Source organism: Macaca fascicularis, chromosome 13, assembly GCF_037993035.2.
Source record: "Macaca fascicularis isolate 582-1 chromosome 13, T2T-MFA8v1.1".
NCBI classification, from domain to species: Eukaryota; Metazoa; Chordata; class Mammalia; order Primates; family Cercopithecidae; genus Macaca; species Macaca fascicularis.
The window spans coordinates 117,053,739-117,067,632 of NC_088387.1; the positions used below are offsets into that span (position 1 = coordinate 117,053,739).

Sequence of the window (13,894 nt, forward strand, 5' to 3'; positions counted from 1 at the left end):
TATAAACACGTTTCAAATGTTACATACAATCCTTCTGGGAGGGGTTTTATTTACTCAGCACAAATTCCGGAAGAGGAATTCAGGTGGTTGATTGCATCAATCGTCTGCTGGTTTTGTTTGCTGAGTCATATTTCACAGTAGAGTTCACCACAGTTTGTTTGAACAGTCACCTGTTTAAGGACATCTAGGTTGCTTCTTATTCTTGGCTATTAAGAATAAAACAATCCTTGATATTTGTTTATGGGTATTTGTATGAACACACTTTTTCACTTCTCTGGGATAAAAGCCTAAGTGTGCATTACTGAGTTTATACGATTGTTGCATGTTTAGCTAAACAACAATTGAAAAACAAAAACCTTCCAAACTTTTTTTCCAGAGTGCATGTCCATTTTACAGCCCTACCAGCCAGGTATTTGTGATCCCATTTATCAGCCTCCTCACTAGCATTGGGTGTCATCACTGTTTTTTATTTTAGCTGTTTTCATAGGTGTGTGGTGATGTCTCACTCTGGTTTTAATTTTCATTGCACTAATGGCCAACATTATGGGCTGAATCATGTTTCTCCAAAATTCATATGTTGAAACCCTAACCCTCAATATATAAGAATGTGGTTCTATTTGGAGACAGGTCCTTGAAAGAAGTAATTAAGTCAAAATGAGGTCTCTGGTTTAGGCCCTAATCCAATCTGATGTGAGCCTTTATAAGAAGAGGGATAAGGACACCAGGGAGACATATCCAGAGGGGCAGCCATCTGCACAGGATGCAGGAGGGTGGCCATGATGAAGCCCCAGAGAGAGGCCTCGGGAGAATTCAATCCTGATTGATCTTGGACTTCCAGCCCCAGAACTGTGAGAAAATAAACGTCTGCTGTTTAAGCTGCCGGTCAATGATGGGTGCTATTATGGAGGCACAAGTGCACTAACAGCCAGTGATCTTGAACTTTATTTTATTTCACGTGTTTATTGAGCATTCACACAATCCTCTTTGGTGAAATGTCTCTTCATGTCTTTTGACCCACTTTGTAATTGGAACGTTTGTACTTTTACTATTGAGCTTTAAGATTTCATCTATTCTAGATACTCATTCTTATACTCATTCTTTGTTTTTTTTTTCTTTTTTTTTTTTGAGACGGAGTCTCGCTCTGTCGCCCAGGCTGGAGTGCAGTGGCACAATCTGGACCCACTGCAAGCTCCACCTCCCAATCTCGGCTCACTGCAAACTCACACCATTCTCCTGCCTCAGCCTCCCAAGTAGCTGGGACTACAGGTGCCTGCCACCACGCCAAGCTAATTTTTTGTAGGTACTCATTCTTAAAAGCTATGTAGTCTACAAGTGTTTTCTCCTAGTCTATTGCTTGCCTTTTTATCCTGTTAGTGGGGTTTTCTACAGAGCCAAAGATTTTCATTTTGATGAAGTCTAATTTACTACTTTGTCCTTCTGTAGATTATTTGTTTTAGTGTCAAGTCTAAGAACATATTGCCCAACTCTCAATCTCCAAGGTTTCCTCTTATTTTTTTTCTAAAAGTTTCATCAGGTTACATTTTATATTTACGTACAAGATCTATTTTGAGTTAATTATTATATGAGCTGTGAATTTTAGGTCAAAATTTTTTTTTAACTCTAAATATTAAACTGCTCCATCACCATTTGTTAAAAAGGGTATTCATTTTTAATTGCATTGCCTTAGCACTTTCATCAAAAAACAGTTGGTCATATTTATTTTGGTCAATTTCTCTTCTGTTCAGTCGATATATGTGTCTCTCGGCCAATACCACACTGTCTCAATTAATGCAGCTATATAATAGAATTTAATATTGGGCGGAGTGATTTTTTCCACTTTCTTTTTCATTTTGAAGGTTATTTTTAAGCTATCCTGTGGCCTTTGTATTTTCACATAAATTAATAATAAGCTTGCCTACAATGGAATAAATACTGCAGGAAATGCTGATCTAGGAGAATCATAAACTTGTGTCCAAGCCTAAGTCCCACCTAAGCCATCTGGACACAGGCATTTGGGAGGCCAGCTTCTAACACCGAGTTCAAAGGATAGGGGAAGAATTCTGAACAAGAAACAAATCATAAATGGCCTGGTCTTGTTTCAGAAGAGGGATGTGTAATAAAAGTGTCTTAGCCATAACTCTCTTAGTGACAAATGACAGAAACCTATTCAATTTGACTTAAATAAAAAATGAAATGGAATACGTCAAGAAACTGAGACGTTTGAGGTAGAAATTCAATGGATCCAGGTGGTCTTTATTATTCTTTCAAGTGAGATTGCCTTCCTGCAGACTCATACATGTACAACGTCCATACCCGTCAGCACCTCCTAGTACATTCTTTACAAATAGCAGGAAGTCTCAGCATGAAGACAATGACCCTTTCCCAACATTCTCAGCAAAAGCAAAGGGAAGACTTGGTGAACTGGCTTTGGTCCTATGACCATGACTGAGGCAGTTCCCATGGCTGCTGAATCGGTCCTTTTATTGCACTAACATTTAGTTAATGTATACTTAGAATTTTCAGAATTCCAACCATGGCTCGAAAGCCCAGACCTGGAACCTGAAAATTGGGTGATCTCCTCATTTTCAGGTTCCAGTACGTTTCCCATAGTTCCATTTCCTGAGAGGGTGTTTTGCTGAGGGAAGAGATTTGGGTTCTGAAACTAGAAGTTGAGCAGCTGGGCAGTGAGACAAAATAGAATGAGAGCAACAGCAGTAACACACATTCAGCCTAGGAGGAGGATCTGGTACAATAGTCATCCCAAAATAATAGCTGCCACTGGTAAGTTCTCCTGTGCCTTCCTTTTCATTTATCCTCATAATCATCATTGCAGTTGGAGTTATGAAGGATATTTTATTGATGAAGAAAATCTACTCAGTAGCTTAGATCACACAGCTTGTGAGTACAGAGCTAGTCTTTACATCTCGCTCTCTATGATCAACGCTCATGCACTTAATCAATATGCTATACTGTGTGGATATGCCCCATTGGCTTACAAATAGAGTGCCTAGATTAATTAGAACATATATGAACAATATGTCCAGAAGCACCTGTTCTCTCTTGCTTGTGAACAGATGCAGAACTAAACTACTGCGAATCTGAATTTCACGCTACGATTCAAACCCAGACTTTTCAATCCTGTCTAATGTTCTTTTTCCTGTATCTACCATCCAGTGATTTTTGTGGTAAAAACTGGCATTTACACAATTTGTAATTTTGTCTGCTATATGTTTGGTGCAGATCTTTGAAGTCTATTTTTTTTTTTTATTTCAAAGTTTATTCTAGATGAAAAGGTATACATGCAGGTTTGTTTCATGGGTAAATTGTATGACATTGAGACTTGGGATTCCAATGCTCTCGCCACCCAGGCAGTAAGCATAGTTTCCAATAGGTGGTTCTTTAGCCTACATCCTCTCTACCTCCAACCTCCATCTAGTGGTCCCCAGTATCTATTGTTCTCATATTTATGTTCATGTTTATTCAATGCTTAGCTCCCTGTTATAGGTGAGAACATGCCGTATTTGGTTTTCTGTTCTTATGCTGGTAAGCTCCATTTATGTTGCTGCAAAGGACTTGGTTTTATTCTTTTTTATGGTTGCATAGTCGTTCGTGGTGTAAGTCCACCACATTTTCTTTATTCAATCCACTGCTGATGGGCACTTAGATTGACTTTATGTCCCTGCTATTGTAAATCACTCCGCAAAGAACCTATGAGTGCAAGTACCTTTCTGATAGAATAAATTATTTCCCTCTGGGTATATACCCAGTGATGGGATTGCTAGATTGAATAGTAGTAGAGTAAGACAGTATTCAAGACATTGGTCCACCCATCAGCTGTTTGGTTCCAAAGATATGCACCTCCAAATCACAATTTCCCACCTTTTCTAGGATAGCGAGAGACTCCTACCCAAGGAGATGACTTATCCTCTTTGATTCTCAGAAACTCTGACTGGCACAGGAAATCTGCAGAAGTTAATGGAAACATTTTTCTTTCTCTAGCCTAGGTCCTATGCCATGTCTCTGAGAGGTAGGAATATGCTGAGATGAAAAGAAGATGCTACAGAAAGGAGTAAAGAGGAGGACTGTTTCTACTCCACATGGTGACAGCCTCTGTCATTTGAAACAATGTTTTATGTGTAGGCATTGGTGCAGAGAAACTAATAAATGAGTTTTCACATTTACCCAGAAAGAATTCAAGTTCCCTGCATCCTTTGAGCCAACAAGTCTTATGCCAAGGTAGTGCCAAACTACTAACAATCTCCTGGGTTTCTCTGTGGGTCCCCATGCTGTGAGTGAGATAGCCAGCTAAGGCACTCTGGCTTCCAGGAAACTCATACCTCTCTGAGTTACAATACGTAGTGCACATTGGAAGCAAGGACATCTTTATAAATGACAGTACCAGAGCTTCAAAACACAACACATAGAGTGTGGCATTTTATACATTTGCCGCAACACTAACAACTATGTAGAATTCAGGAAAATGCCATGTTTCACGTTTTCAAGCTGCCATACCTTACTTGCAAGAATGCAGGATTCAGCACGTTAGAGAAACTCTAAAAGAGAAAATCTACATCTGAAAATGATCATGATAAAAAAAAGTTTTTCTTGTAAAAGATACAGCATCTCAGAAAACTGAGGAATATAGGAAAGATAAAATTGCCGTCAAAGTGCTAACCTCAGCTCTGCATTCTGCACCCTTCGCCATGTTTTTCCCATCATTCTTCAGTGAAACACTGTGGGAAGGTAGCACATGGAAGCCCCAGGTCTGTGATGAGAAGCAACCTGGCCCTTTGCTGAAAGGCAGTATTGAGCTTTTCCCCATGAAAGCAAGGACAATATATACAGCATTGTCTTAAAGTTTGAATGGCATTATCTATAGTGATCTACATAGGGAAATGGGTAACATTGCTATTTTTAACAAACATGGTTTAGTTCAACATGCTTTCAGCATCTAAAAAGTCATAGTGCTTTTACTTGGCACTAGGGACACTGAGATGAAAAAATAGTCTGCCACTGAGGGAGAGGCAGCAACAGAGCAGAAATATTAGTGCGTGTAGCAAGGTGAGTGACTGAGCTTGGAAAGCAAGGTCTAGATATGCAACTGTATTTTCCAACGAAATGACAAGTCAGTGATGAGCTTCTATGCCTCAGTTTGCTGGAAATTGAGTATGGAAATATTTATGTTTTACTTTGCTCCCATTTCCTTTCCTTTTTCTTTCCTGGAGTATTTGCATCTAGTGGGAGAAGAAAAATACTTTTTTCCTTAATTATCATGAGTTTTTCATTGAAATGAACCCCTATAACAAAAGACAGACTAACAAGTGAAAGACAAACAGAAGTTTACGAACATGCATATTTCACATATACATGAGAGATGCCTAGAGAGTGAGACATTTTCAGTAAGATGGCTCTGATTTCCAGCTTATGTAGCATCCTCAACAAAGAGCAGTAAATTTTTAGACAAATGACAAGACATGGGAAAGGAATCTGAGTTCCTGGGGGTGGCAACCCTTGGGAAGGCAGATAACTGGCAGATGAGTTTTTTCTGCCTTTCTCCAAGCCAGAAAGGGTCTAAACTTGCCTTAAGGGGGTTAACCTTTGTTTTCCCTTGTAGAAAGGGAGGTGGAATATCTCTGGTCTTCGTAAATCAGTTCCCTGCATTTAGGCAAACAGGCAATGCAGAGAGCACTCTTGCATCTGCTGTTTCTTAATTGCCTTGAGCTCAACAATCCTTAGGCAAAAGAGGCATATTTTGAGGTGGCATATTCTAATTTTCTACATATCTTAAGAGGGGAGTCTCGGGGACCCCAAAGCTTCATTTCAAGCCCTGAGAATGGCAGTGGAGAAGGAAACTTTGAGTCAGGGTTCAGTGCCAACAATTCTACCATGTCTTCATCCACTGCTACTTGTGGTCGATATCACTGTAAATGGTAAATCCAAGGGAATTCTACAGTCAGTGACATGTAACACCCTGGACAACTTATTAGGACCACCCACAAAACAATATTAATCTTCCACCAACTATGTTGACATGCCATTTATATATAGCGTATCTCGAGATATTCTGTTTCTAATGAGACACATTACATGTAAGATTACACATTATGTGCAATGATTACTCATTGTGTGTAAGGAACTCATTGATGGGAATCTGTGTTCATGTCAATGGCTTTCTGATGAGAGTCCACTAGCAATAATCCAGATCCAGTCCTGAATGTCTGGTGCCCTGTGGGCTCTCTTCTTAAAGTTTGCTCATGTGACAAATAAGTTTAGTTATTCCTCATTGCACTATTAGCTCAGTTTTTTCTTAATATGGAGCCTGGTTCCAATGCCAGAAATCAAAAAAAGAAGTCATCTGTATCTATATCTATATCTATACATTTATGGAATGGAGTAAAATTCCAGTGACGTTGATTCTTATTATTCAGATCTTTCAAAAGATACGACTTACTATTGTCCTTGAATCTTTACAACTCAAAACTAGGCTTCTCAGTGAACCGAAAATTAAGCAGATGTGCAAGTACAGTGGCCTAAAGAGAAATCAGAAGTTCTTGAATTTTTCTTCTAAATGATACAGTTTGTTTACTTTTCAAACAGAGCTGAAGAAAATAGTTTCAGCCTTCCAGTTCCCCATCCTTAGCTGTCCTGCGGCACACACGTGGAGTAAGCAGAGAGGGGCGTGGTCCAGCCTGCTGCATCGATGATGGTGCTGCCTTGTGCCTGTTCAGCATTGAAAACTATGTTCATGTGAAAATCACGAGTAAAATTAATGAATCATAAATGTAGGACCCAGCCCAGGATCTGATTTTAAAGCTAAGGTACTACAGTAATACTTGCACTGCCCTGCTGTGGGTTTTTAAAATTTTTATGTAATTATGTCTCCATTGTAATGATGAGGAGCTTTAAAATGCCTGAGTTGTTTGTAAAGGTCCTTATTGATTATCCTAGTTGCGTTCTGAGCCTCAATGCTTTTACGTTCATTAGGAAGAATAAGACGAAAAAATACAAAGCACAACGGCACTTAGAGATTCAGCTCATGCTGGTGCAGGGGGTTGAACTGCGTGCTTTTTTCTTTTTAAGGATTCATTCTTAACGTGTATCAAACTTAGAGATTAACACAATAGCTGGGACAGGAGATAATGTGCCTCATACCTATTTTTTCCTAAGCAGAATGGTCTTCACTGACCTCGGGATGTTAGTCCCTGGGAGTACTGATTCATTTTACCTTTATTTCATATGACGTGAATGGGATTCACTGGTACTTTAGCCTGAGTCACAAGTGGTTTTTTACTGATAATGAAAACCTTTATCCATAGTTAGCAGATTAGCAGATAGAGAATGGCAGAGAGAAAAAGGGTGTCCCTGAATCCTAGCTGGGGTGTGCATAGTGCTCTTAATGGAAATTGATTTTGATTATTTTGACTTTTCACAAACTGCCAGGCAGAATTGTGCCTATAAATGAATAAGTCAAATGTTAACAAACAGCTTCTCACTTGATCGTTTGAAATCTGAAGGCCTTCAGCAGTTTTCCCCCATCCTAGTGCTACGTTATCATCACCTGAGAGCTTTTCAAACCCCACGCGTGGTCCACACTGTAGAGCAAGGACAACAGATCTTCAGGGGTGGCAACTGGGCATCTGTACTTTTTAGGTCCCTCCCCCGCTTCCAAGTACAGTAAAGGTTGAGAATTACTACCTTAGGCATTAAGTGTGGAGTCATGTACTTGTCATTAAGGTAGAACTACTACCTTAGTTAATAAATTTGAAGTGCATTTAAAAACAGTGTGGTAAATAGTAGTATTAGCAGTAGCAGTAGATAATTATGATGATGGTGGTAATAAGAGTTCTTTAGTAATAGCTACTTAATTTCTATGTTCATAGCCCTGTGATAAGCACATTATATTTATTTTATCACAGATTCCTCACAGCAACCTTAAGAGGCAGGAATTTTTACTGTCTCCATTGCATAATAAGGGAATTTGGGTTAGAGAAAATGTAGATAACTTGTCCAATATTACATATTTATTCAGAGGTAGAGCTGGGCTAGGATTTGAATCCAGATCTGTCTAACTGGAGTTGTAGAGCTTGACCATTGAGGTTCTAATTTCAAAAAGCCCTGCACAGCTAATATCCCATCTTCATTCTACTAAGATGGGTTCATTTTACCTAACTCAGCACTAATTTTTTTCACTTTTCGGCATGGAAGAACACCCAGTGATTCCAAATATACCCCAGCAACCTATATTCCTAGTCTTTATTGAGATCAACACACATGTTATGTATTCCAGAAATGAACACTACAAGTTTACCTTTCTGATGTACAACTGTTTCATTCTTGTATTCACATCACACACACACACACACACACACACGACTCACGTCTAAGTTTAGAACTTTCTCTCTTGCCAATTACTTTGCTATATATAGACACAGAACCTGACCCCACTTAGTTCCTGGTCAAGTGAGATATACTGGCATGAACACACACAAATGTATAATATCATATATACAATGATTGCAAATAATATAAATATTAAGATGGTGTTACAAAATAGCTGGAGGACTCTAAAACCATGAAAAATATTATGTAATTTTTTTAAGAATGAAAAAGAAAACAATCTGTAAAAATAGAAATAAATGAACCTAAAATATATCAACTAAGTAGTACAGGAAGTCAAATAATGATTAAGTTACTCTAAAACCCAAGTATAATCTAAGCTAAAAGTAAACACAAGGTATCTGGTATGGTTTTGACATTCGTCCCTCCCAAATCTCATGCTGAAATGCAATCACCAGTGTCAGAGGTGGGGCTGGCTGGGAACTGTTTGGATCGTGGGGGCAGATACCTCATGAATGGTTTACACCATCCACTTGGTGAGAAGTGAGCTCTTGCTCTGATTTCACAGGGGATCTAGTCATTTAAAAGCATGTGGCTCTTTTCCTTACCTTCCTTGGTCCTTTTTTTTTTTTTTTTTTTTTTTTTTTTTTGAGACGCAGTCTTGCTCTGTTGCCCAGGCTGGAGTGCAGTGGCGCGATATCAGTTCACTGCAACCTCCACCTCCTGGGTTCACGCCGTTCTCCTGCCTCAGCCTCTCAAGTAGCTAGGACTATAGGTGCCCGCCACCACACCCGGCTATTTTTTTTATTATTATTATTATTTTTATTTTTTATTTTTAGTAGAGACGGGGTTTCACTGTGTTAGCCAGGATGGTCTCCATCTCCTGACCTCGTGATCCACCCGCCTCAGCCTCCCAAAGTGCTGGGATTATAGGCATGAGCCACCTCGCCCGGATGGTCCTCCTTTTGCCATTGATGTGTTTGTTCCTCCTTCACCTCCTGTCATGGTTGGAAGCTTCCTGAGGCCTCTCCAGAAGTGAATGCCAGTGCTATACTTCCTGAACAGCCTGCAGAACCATGAGCCAATTAAACCCGTTTTCTTTATGAATTATCCAGTCTCATGTATTTCTTTACAGCAATGAAAGAAAAACCTAACACAGTATCTTATATTGCATCTGGTAATCTATAACAATTTTGTTATAATATATTTGTTCTGTCAGCAATATTGACATTACTACTTTGTTTTTTGAGACTATTGCATATGCCTAGCATAGTTTAAATAGGATAAAGAAAATATGTTTTTATTAGTATAATTAGAAAGGAAGATTTTCATAAGAGAAATGAAATACAAAAATAAAAAGAATTTCAATAAAAGTAAAATCATATAATCTTTACATAAATTGAAAAATTATTACACACTTGTGTTTTTTTTTCTCTTTTAAGAAATATATATTGAAGTAATCAAAAGCCAGGACCAATTAACATTTCATCCCCTATGATATCTAAACACTATTTCACTATAAGGAACCAGGACTCCCTGAACTAGCTCACTCTACTATAGGAGCAAAATATGTATTAGTTTGAACTGTATTACATTGTCCCTTTGTAGGTCCAAAATGATTGAATTTCGGCAATTTAAAAGGTCTCATCTAATAAAATGTGAGCCTGGCACATTTGGTCATGTCGAAAGCAAATAAATTATCACAGATGAACAAGAGGCCATCTGTATAAGAAGCAACTTGCAAAACGGAGTTCTACTGCCCTTGATGAGAAAATTTGAGCAACCAAGAGAATGTCAACTGCAGTGGAGTGAATTACACCATAAAAATATTTTGAAAATGTACACACACATATACATACACACAAACGTGCACACGTCCATTCATTTATAATAATACATTTTTAAAAATAATAACCTTATTGATCAACTTTGGAGTTTGCTAGGGCACCCACTGATTATTCTAAATATTGCTAAGTAAAAGAAGATAACAACATTTATCCTGCCTTTCTAATACAGACTGCATTTTAGAAAAAAAAATACTTGGTGAGGCTAAGTTTGTTACAGAAAAAAATTACAAAAAAGGACAAATGTTTGAATTTAGAAATTACCATTTTGCTACTTCCAATGAAATAATGGTGCTAGGCAACAAATATTTGTTTTCTTTTGTTTACTACTTTACCACGGGTGAAATCCACTGGGAAAGATAGACAGGGATGTCATTAATGAATGGATCAGATTGATAATGTCTGAACCCAGACATTAACTTTACTGTTTTAAAAGTGGAACAATAAGATTGTATGTATTTCTTTGAGATGGTGCAATAGGAAATGCTTGATACCCCATTTCAATTATTCACATATACATACATACAAAATGTATTTAATCAAGCATTTAATCAAGTTTCATCTATCTATATATAAAGACCGAATGTAATCAAGCATCTAGACTTAATTGCCTAGTTAATAAGAAATAAGATAAAGGAACATATTAAATAGCAGGAGATGCAATGAATCAAATCCAGACTTTGAGAAATTCTACCATTTCTTCAAGAAAGGAAAAGCATGGGGGAAATGTCGGAGGTAGGTGGGGAGCCTGCTATAGACTGAGGGGGATACAAGTTCCACATCAAGAAAGTACAGTATGAGAATCTCCTCTAATTCTTATTTGAATAAGCCAACAGAAGATACATGTTGAAAAAACTGAGGACAATTGATGACATACTGGGGAAGAAATGACATAATCATAAATAGGTTACAAATGGGAAACAAAATGTTTTAGAATGTATATGAACATATTCACAGATGTCTAAAATTTGTTTTGAAATTTTCTGGCAAACAGCAACACAAAACCAACAAATACATCAAGGAAATGATGGAAAAATCACAAAGGACTGAAGATTGACAAATGTTGAGGCTGGAAGAAATTCTATTTTGGGGTGTGTTTGGGCATTAAATACAAAGTTTTAAAAAAATATGGAAAGGTGTCTGGAAATGTGATACTAAGGAGATGATGACAATGAAGAATTTTAGAAGATCAACAGGAGCTTCATTGTTCACCTGGAGAAGAATTCCAAGCAATCAGAACAGGCTGTGCAAGCCATGGGCTTCTGGAATCACATGGCAGGTCTGTTCACCGATAGCATTTCAGTGTTACTGAGGCATCAACCACAAGGCATGGTGTGGCAGGGGAAGGAACAGATTTTTTAATGGACAGAGACAGAGTTGGAAAAGAAAATAAAATGGAAAAGAAAACAGATTTTGAAGCCAGAATTCCAGCCTAGCACATTTTAGATTCATCTTCAAGAAGAGTCACTTAACTTTCCTGAATCTTCAGTTCTTCATGTGGAAAATGAAGTAGAGCTTGTCTACCTCTCAGCATAATCAGGATGATCAAAGAAGGGACCAGGTGAGCAAATTCATTTCAGACTCCAAAGCCCTGTGCATGTGTTCGCTCTCATCACTACTATTGTTGGTTATGTGCAGTGCGCACACAGAAAACTCTGGGCCTAGAAAAATGGTTTCTGAAGCTAGAAAATATCTAACTCCACTTCAATTTAGTATTTGCTGTTTTGTTGATATTGTTGCTGAATCATGGTAAAATCATTTCTGAATGTACTTTGATGAATTATAATCATGAGATTGTAATGACCAAATAGTACTTGTTTCTGTCACTAAATACCTAACGCAAAATTATGTTACATAATTAAGCATATTCTGGGATTAGGTTAAAAAAACTAATTTACTAGAAATTGAATTTCACCATTGTGCTCTGAAAAACATCCATTAAATATTTGATAACTTCATTAAAAAAAAGACTCTTGTAATTGATTTATGAAATTGTTAATTGAATTTTTGCACAATAGAGAGAGTTATAGGGGATACAAAGAAAGCAATTGGAAGACTCATAAGGAAAACATACAATATTTTATTTTTTTATTTTTATTCCTTTTTGCACAATACTGATCTATCATCCTTCTTTAATGCATAACCTTTGCGGGTGTTGGTGTGTGTGGGTGGGGTGTCAACAAAGGCTCCTTGATTTTGGTCACAGCTCAGGGACATCTGGTGGGTCCCGATACTCAGCTGTGATGCTGTCAACATGCAGATCTTTTTAGTTTCCTAGCAGTCTGTGGCTCATAGACAGCCCCATTAACTCAGCCTTCCCTATTCTTTTCACGTGTCATATAATCATGATAATGAACCAGGAAGTGGCTATTTGAGAAACGCACAATAGACAGAACCAATTTATCATGTTTTGTTAAATGAAAGAGTAGCAATAAAAACAAAATTGCCCATGACAGTGCGAAGCCTTCTGAAGGATTTATGATGAGTGGATGGCAGCACAACAGCCTTACCAGCCGTGGCCTCTGCCCAGAGCAGCAGATGACTCTTAAAAATTTATGGCACGCATCAGTAACCTTTAACAACCCTGGACAAGGCATGCACACTTATTTACATATGTGCAAACACCCTTCATTGAACTCTGTGACACTAAGAATTTTTGTAAATAGATGTCAGAGCCTTTAGAAAGAAGCTAAATGAGGAAGGAGCGTTGGTCTTTTGTGGGAAGTGAGCTCCCTCATTCCAGATTACAGAGAAGATTGGCATAAATATCAAAGGACCAATATTTATAGATTTATGGAACTGGAGAGTTGGAAAGAAACTTCAAGATTTTTCCATGTGTACTAGACATGCTCATTAGACATTAATGATATGTTTCAGTCCATCTTGATGGTTATGATAACTAGAAAGTTCTTTCCTGTATTGCATTTTTACTCATCGGTGTTAGTTGTGCCTTCTGGGGTCAACAGATAAATTGTATACACTTCTCAAATATTTGAAAACATAAAAATAAGTTCGCTTATTCTCTTAGCAAATTTTTCTGCCATTTTTCTCCTTCAAAGGATTTGTTTTCTTATTCTTTTACCATTCTGACCAGGTTCACCTTGGTTTAGCTTAGTTTGTCCAAGATTTTATGTAATTTATTTGAAAAACAAAATGGGCTATAAGCTCCCAGGAAGCCAAAATAAAATGAAAAACAGTTACATATTTGTCATTTTCCTTGAGGACATATGTATGTATGTAGCCCCCACGCCCTCAAAATCTAAGGCAGAGCTCCACATATAACTTAAAAAATGAATTCAGTTAGACAAGTGCAGAAGTGAATATAAATTAATATGATCTACATAAACAGTACATCATATTCATTCCCAAATCATGTAGCTTGAATTTACCAAATCATGCAGCTTGATTTGGGAAATTAATATGAGGTACTCTTTATGATGTTTTTTAATATGATGCACTTGCTTTGGGAAATCAAGCAGCATGGTTAGAAAACTGATACATATATACATACATACATTCATATATACATATATACATAAGTAATACAATGTGATATGAGATCTACTTTTGTAAATGTCTCAGTGTTAAAGTATTTTACAGGAGAGCTCTGGTCCTAGTACATATTGGCAAACCTTAGAGATAAACAAGACCCAAGTTGAAAGGAAAATGAAGTCAAAGTTTTATCTCGTTTCTCAGGCCACTGTCTTTCTTGC

General features: G+C 37.6%; 1 long non-coding RNA gene across 5 annotated transcripts in view; it reads left to right on the forward strand.

The window, feature by feature from the left end:
- The window catches only part of LOC102140924 (uncharacterized), a 64,592-nt gene that overhangs the window by 22,865 nt on the left and 27,833 nt on the right, over nucleotides 1-13,894 (forward strand). For 2 of the 5 annotated variants that reach the window (XR_012421807.1, XR_001484684.3), the window contains 2 exons: nucleotides 6,598-6,818; nucleotides 11,176-13,213. The exons of 1 other annotated variant lie outside the window; for it this stretch is intronic. This is a non-coding gene — a long non-coding RNA (uncharacterized lncRNA). Of the gene's footprint in view, nucleotides 1-6,597; nucleotides 6,819-11,175; nucleotides 13,214-13,894 lie in introns of those variants that run through there. 2 more of the 5 variants (XR_012421809.1, XR_012421806.1) reach the window with 1 other exon arrangement.